General features: G+C 35.4%; 1 long non-coding RNA gene across 1 annotated transcript; it reads right to left on the bottom strand.

Moving 5' to 3' along the window:
* Positions 1-1,211: 1,211 nt before the first annotated feature.
* On the bottom strand, positions 1,212-4,906 carry LOC142033220 (uncharacterized). Its single transcript, XR_012651120.1, has 3 exons — positions 4,755-4,906; positions 2,104-2,153; positions 1,212-1,352 (listed from the first exon to the last, which is right to left on the bottom strand). It is a non-coding gene; the product is annotated as an uncharacterized LOC142033220 (long non-coding RNA).
* Positions 4,907-7,614: the final 2,708 nt, after the last annotated feature.

Below are 7,614 nucleotides of genomic sequence, written 5' to 3'. Positions count from 1 at the left end.
AAACATTTCACATACAATAGGGCAGAAAATGATTAGCTTCATATACAAATGACTATAAGTGTCCTGTTTGGCTTGCGAGTCTGCAGCCACAATGGAACTGAGAAGTAAAAATCTCTAACAGAAGCAATGCGTTAAAACACATTATGGGAGATTTTCCTTTTTTTTATTTGAAAAAAAACACCAAAACCCCATATGTAGAGAACACAATCAATTTGTTTTAAATGCCATAATTATTGGTTTCACTACAAAGTGCCTCTAAGTGAATTTCTTTCAGAACAGAAGCATTTATTCGCTTAGCAATTTTTTACTCACAAATTCTACAAAATAGTGATTTCTTTTCATTTCTGCATTTAACAGGACAGAAGTCTGCTTGACTCTCCACTATTCATTGTCATCTTGTGCTTAACAGCAAAACTCTCTGTCTGAAGGGACTGTGAAGAAGGCAGAAGCTATAATTCATCAGTATTAATACAGAACAATGAAACAGAAGAGAACTATACAAATTTTTTTAACCGAAACTACAGAACATGGCTGGTTGTGTTTCCTTTCATGAAGTTTCTATTTTATCTATGTGTTTATAGCTATAAAATGTAGTTTCAGTCATTATACCGTTTAGAGCATAAAAGGTTTTATCTTAAGCAATAGTACTTTTACAAGCTTATACCCCATTTTTAAAATATATATGTATACTTATCTACTAATGTTTATGTTGTTACCCCTCTTGTTTAGAATAGGAATTCCCAGTTTCCATAGAGCTAATGCAGGAAATATTTTTTAAAAAAACATGCTGGAATAACAACTTTTGATAGACACACTTTTCTAACAACCTATCCCAGTAATGAGAATTTACTGATCAATCTTGCAAAGCTGAGTCCAAGTAACATAGGAGTAAAGAAATAGCAATCAAAACACACAGTTAAATAAATACTATGATATTACTCTTAGCTGCTTCACCAAGGCTATTGAATTGCTTATAAAAGAGATACTGATGATAGAGAGCTTCAGGGAGAACTCAGTGCTATTCAAAATCCTTAACAAGACAAGGATTTCCAATTTTGAGGAATCAAATTCCCATGTATTTTATTATTCTTGCTGAAGCAGCAGCCAAACAAAACGGCAGCCAAGCTGACATACTGCCCACAACTCAAACCAAATGTAAGGTCTGATCCTCCAACTTAGAAGCCATCCCATATCTTCACAAAGATCTGGGGCAGAAGTAAAAGTTTATATGAGCAAGATGAGTACTGACTGCAAAGCAAAGCTGCATGCAGGTTGACCAACCTTTTTAATTAAGTGTGTCTGTGCGCTCAGTAGAAATGGATCTCCAGGACAGGTAAACTGGCTGGAAATACCTTAATTTAAAAAAAAAAAATTAAAAAAAATTATGGGGTCCTCACCAACAGTTTTTAAGGTAATCTGTTGCAAATTAAGATATAAGGCCATGTCACTGGGGAAAAAAAAAAGTTTGAAATAAGAAAACAGACTTTAAAAGGAACACAGCATTCACAATGGAGGGCAGTTGTCAGTGGATTCCCATGGGAAACTGTGCAGTTCAACTGCCTCATAAATGACCTTGAAAAAGAATAAGGTTTGACAAAGATGCTTGACACCACAAAAATTAATCATTTGACTGTAGAAAGATTTCATGATGATGAGATTGGGGAAAAAAAAATTACTGTCAATGAATATGAAGTAAAATACAGACAGGAAAGGCAATCCCAATTACAATTATATATGATGGATATTAAAGTCAAGTTTCAGGAAAGCAACTGTAAACACATTGTGGACAGTAAATGCCAGCTCAATGTGTGGCAAAAGAAAAAAAAACAGCAAAAAAAAGTTCAGAATTGTTATGTAAATTATAGAGGACAAACAAAAAAATTATTATGCTAGTGTAAGTTATTGGTGTAGCAGCCACTTCTTGAATAGTGGATGCTGTTCTGACCTCCATAAAAATATAGCAGAGCTTCAAAAGAAATAAAAAAGTGTACCCAGGATGACCAAGAATGAACAAAGATACATGAGCCACACTGCAGACAAAGAAATTAATTAGACTGGAACCCTTCAACACGGTAAAAAGAGGCAGGTGGGAGAATTTTTTACCTGTTTATGTTCTCAAGTAAAAACTTCCAGTGTGTCTCACAACAGAAGAACTAGGGAATATCAAATTAAATTGTTAGGCAGTCCATTTAAAATAAGTACTTTACCAGGTATTCTTTTTTTCAGATAATTCATAATTAAATCCATTGTTTAAAATAACTCATTACTATATCATGCCACAAGCATGAATAGAATTAAAATGCAACTGGGGAAATTTATTGAAGAGACAACTGTTAAGGGCACTAAAATACAACAATATGGTAAAGCTTATAAAAAGAAATCTCTAAGGCTGAGATCATTAGAAGATGGAAAATATTCTCTACTGGACATGTTCTTGTACTCTTTCCCTAATCTACCAGCCACTGTCAGAAATAGGCTAATGGACAAAATGTACTTCTGGTGCGATTCAACACAGTCCCTCTTATGTTCTTATAACAAAACACCAAGGAAATAAGATTTTTTTTGGTCTAGTGGGGTGGAAGAAGAACTAGGTAGTAGAAAACACCCACAAAACTAGTTATATTTGCCATGAGTAAGTAAATTTTATGCATTTCCACTATTTTTGTTTAAAATACTTCAGTTTAATGGAAGTTAATAAACTTGCATTATGTTCAATACAAATTCCATGAATGTCCAACTCACTTTGAACTAGTCTTAAACACAAGTAAAATTCCTCTTTCTCTGAAACTGAAAATCTCTGTTGGGTTACAAGAATAGATTAGCTGTAACTAATCTATCCTGGTTTCATGGTTGTCCTTAGGTACCTACTTCTTTCTTAATTGTCCATGGTCAGTAAATTACTGTGCTGTCTCAGAACAAGAGAAATTCCAGCACTTATTTCTGTATAATTTTATAATACTTCATAAAAATCTGAAACACTAATGTAGCTGATTGATGCATGTTGAACACGCAAGTAAGTAGGTAAGATTTAAAATCATTACAAGAATTGTTTTATTCTTGAACTACCTTTTCTGGTACACTAATGGAAGTTACAGAAGATCATAATTTTAGCTTAAAAACCCACTAATCCTGGAAAATTAGAGAAATCAGCCAAGGCTTTTTCCATTGACGTATGGCTTCCAGACCTCAGAGAGGTTGAGCATGGAAACAATCCGTCCACACTGTAGCAATACTCAGCTTGATTCATCAGAAACTGTTTTCCTATTCCCTGAGCTTCCCAGGATCATCACTACTCAAAAAGACTGACAGAGTTTGGTCATCCTTCAACACTGAAGCTGCTTTAAAGTGATAAATGTCGCATTTTTACCAGTTACTTCAGTTTCCTCTGAGTAAACCCTTCTATCTTCTGTGACTATTTGCAATTTGATGTTTAAATTATTTCATTACTTCTTCATTTCTTCTCTTTTAATAGATCTAGCTACAGCATCTCCTTTCTTATTTTTTTTAATTTTTTTTTTTTAAATACATAAGCAATTTCAAGCTACTTAAAGAACCCAAAGTTATAGATAATGGTACAATGTTGACCGTGGTCTTTGCACTACAAATACTCTCACAGGACTTTCTCTTTTTTTTCCAACACATTTAATGTGCTATTATTTCTTTTTTTATTTCACTGATGTTTTGATTTTTTAAAACTTTCAAAGTTTTTCTATTCATACAATTTTCTTTTTTACAGGGAGCACCATTATTGTTTACTTCCCTCATGTATCAATAATGACATTTCCATGATATTCCATGGCTGAGACAGTCAACTCTCTACCAGTCTACCCCTGTAAAATGCGTAAGGGGCCAAGAGTGCTCAACTATAAGCTCTATAATTTCATTTTCATCCTAACTCATCTTTTTCCACTAAGGAGAACTGCACCCTCCACTTCTCTCCAAATGATGCCTTCTCTGCAGCTTCAACCCTGAAGAAGCATTTTGCCATATTATCCATTTTTTGCATGTTATATTTTCAGAGTCAGGATGTGCATGAGCAATTCTACCATATTGTCTTACATGAGACCAGTGGTCCCTTCAGTATCAATCACAAAAAGCCTTTGCTGAAAGGTGTGGGGAAACTCTGTGCTACACGCCCTTGTAATGAACTATCTCAAGTAGGGAAGTTTCTTCCTCACCTACTTTAGTTAAAGGTTGACTTTTATTCTGAAGCTTGACGACTTAAATCCCTGCCCTAAAATCTTTTCTGATGTAAGTCTGGAAATTTTTATTAGTGACATACATTTCCATGAAACATTATTTTAAAGGCAGAGACTCTAGGATGCAGGAGAACACAACAGTTATATAAACATGAATCCATAGCATATAATGTGGCATTAGAAATAATGTTAACACTTTTGTGTGATGCTCTAAATGAATAACTTTTATGTTAGGAACAAGACTTGAGAATGTTATGCCGCTTGCAGAATTTACTTTTTAACACATCAACAAACATAAACATTATCTAAAGCCCCCTTCAAGAAAAAGTAATGCAATTCTAACAATAGTTAAAAAAAGAAGATAGTGAGTTAAGTGTAGAAAGGTTTAAAAACAGGAGTGAGTCTTATTGAGATATACTTTATTAAAAATACAGAAATGAACTTTAAAGAATTTTAATTATTCACAGAGAAGATTCTAGCTCAAGTGTGTATTAAAGTACTTTCCTGTTATTAGCTTTTGCATTCCATTAATTACTTTCTTAACTATTTCCTCACCTTAGCCATGCATCAAGGAAGGCTGCTTCCAGTTTTCCAGTAAGGATGAAGGAGATCTGTACAAATATATCCCTGCAGAATAAATGCATGTAATTTATTACAAAAATTGAATAGGAGGGGAAAAATGCCTTTACCTCATTTTCCATTTGGCCTGAAACGACGATACAGACTGGACCATGCAATTAAATTATCTGCTGAGACGAAACGTTTCCTGTACCGTTTTTCAAGAAATGACCTGTCTTTCACCCTCTTCTCTTCCTTTTTCAGCAGTGTTATTCCCAATAAGTAACCATCGGCATTCAGGACTCTGTATTTACGAAGAGTTACCACACATACTGTCATCTGAGCTGTCACTATTATGTCTATATCTATAAACAGGGAGAAGTCCGAAGCATCAAGTACTTTCTGCATGTTTCTGCTTGTAGTATGTGCAAATACATGCACATCCCCCTTTTAATGCTACTTTTCCCGCATCCTAAGTGAATTTGTTTTGATTTGGTCTTGTTCACTCACAAGGCATTTCTGAACACTGTACGAAAACCACAGCTGCAAGTGTTATCCTTACCTAGACATATATTGTTATGCTTTCTTTTTTCATACTTAGTAACTATACAAAATAATGGTATAAACTATAGTAGAGAAAGTAAATATTCTGCCTCTTTTACATTTTCGATTGGTCAATTTTTGTAATTGTGTACCTGTACCATTGTACAGTACGACTGCCTGTAGACACACTGAACATTTCAAACAGGGTACACAAAGAAATATGTTTAACAGCACAGAGAAGTAATCATGGAGCAAATCGCTCCATGTAACGGTTACCATCTATTTTCCATGAAGCACAGGGTAAAGGATGTTAATGTAAAGTACAGATATTGCAACGCAGTGTAGTGTTACACTGTGCAGCGAGAGCCCAGCAGCCTGCCTCTGAGCTGTGGCAGTCTGAAACCGTGCACAAGTGCTTACAGCTGCAGTGACATGGTGCTAAGCATGTTTTAAGACTAGTCCCAGTCGAGCAGCATCTTATCCAACCAGAAACAACCCCACAATCCAGCTCTTTTTAAGTGATCATCCTTGTATCATAACAGATTAAGGTTGCAGCTACTTTGGATTATGGTTAATCTAACCTTTATCCATTCACATCTTCACCTGAAACTTACAAGGACCAAGAGTCAATTGCCAGGGCATAATTCACAATGACACTGATCTCTCCTTCCTCACTCTAATTATCTGGATTAAGAATAACACTTTTGAGTAATTATTTTCACATTGGATAAACATTAAGCTTTCCTGGATTTATCTGAGCTTTTTCTTAACATGAAATAGATCCAAGCAGGCTTATAAGAACATAACTGACAGCGGTGACAGCTTAATCAAGGAAACCCTAAACAACTAAAACAATAGGAAATGTTTGTTTCACATTGTTTTGAATAATCAAGAACCAGAAACTTGATAACCCACTGGCAAACTATCTACTCAAAGACCAAAGAAAAAGCAATATCCAGGCAGATCAATTACTGTGACTTGCACTGTCTTAATAGAGATGCAAAATTTTCTCTGATGCAGTACCAGCTCAAAAGCAAACAGGAGTTTGCCAGTTGCAGAAAATGTACAAGCCCACAAAGCTGCTGATTTACAGGACCGATATTACAGAGAGGAGAAAGAACAAACCATATTACCAGTTTGCTAAAATTATAATTAAAATGAATCAGATACCAGCTGTATCACTTCAGATGACAATTTCTGGAGAAACTGCATTGTCCATCTCAGGCTACACAGACTCCCCAAAATTGCTATCACAAGCAGGCTAGAAAAATCTTCCAACCTTGTCTTTGAAACTACCTAAGATCATATACAATTACACACTAAAATCACATCACAGAACCCAATTACACTTTGGCTTTGCAGATCCACAGATAACCTCTTAAAGAGCAAACTCCCTTACTGTGTCGACCCCTGACCTCGAGCTCTTTTTCCAATCTTCAGCAGCACGACATGTTTCTTTCCCAGAGTGAGCCAGGACTTGGAGCCACAAGGTTTCGGAGGGGTAGCAAGTGCTCCAGCTATCATAACTTTAAGGTTAAGGGAGCACACTGCTAATATCTCATTTGCCAACTTTAATGCATTCCTTATACGACTATTTAATTTAGTTTGAACATTATTTATGAAGGCGTTTTCAGTAAGTATTTTTCCATTTGTTGGAGGCTTTTAATAATTTATAAGTAATAATTTTATTTAGCTCTTAAAAGGCTTTAAAATGTTATGCATCAATTGAATACTTTAACAGGCACTGGAAGCTGAATCACAAAGAAATGTATTTACATCTTAATTTTAGGAATTATTTTAGAAATTGATCAAATAAGAGGTACAGAAGATTTTGTTTAATAACTTGACTTCCCTGAGGCTCCACGATAGCAATCACACCACTGGGACTTTCTCTTCCCACACTTAGCAATGACAAATTGTGAAACTAGGCATACTAGTTTATGGTTTCCATGATTTCTTCATCATATCAAGAGGAGAACAGGAGTTACAGCAGAACATTATGAGTTGGCTTCCAAAAAAACAGAGGGCAAAACACCACAATTCTGGGCACTTAAATGTAGCTGGGACAAAACAATAAAAGTGATACCAGGTGCAACATCTTTCTCTGTGCATACGCAAACCCTGGTTCACTTGGAACTATATTCTGTATGTGTATGTATAGTTATCTTAAGGAGATATTAACAGCACCCATAAACTGGTGAATACTGACATATACTCACCGGCAAGTTACTGACAACTTACCCTGATGACTGGCAAGGACCCTCACGCTGCAGATAACTTACCGCTCACAGCTATACATATAGAGAGAGAGAGA

This window comes from Buteo buteo, chromosome 1 (assembly GCF_964188355.1).
Source record: "Buteo buteo chromosome 1, bButBut1.hap1.1, whole genome shotgun sequence".
Classification (NCBI taxonomy): domain Eukaryota; kingdom Metazoa; phylum Chordata; class Aves; order Accipitriformes; family Accipitridae; genus Buteo; species Buteo buteo.
This window is presented reverse-complemented; position numbering and strand designations above follow the sequence as displayed.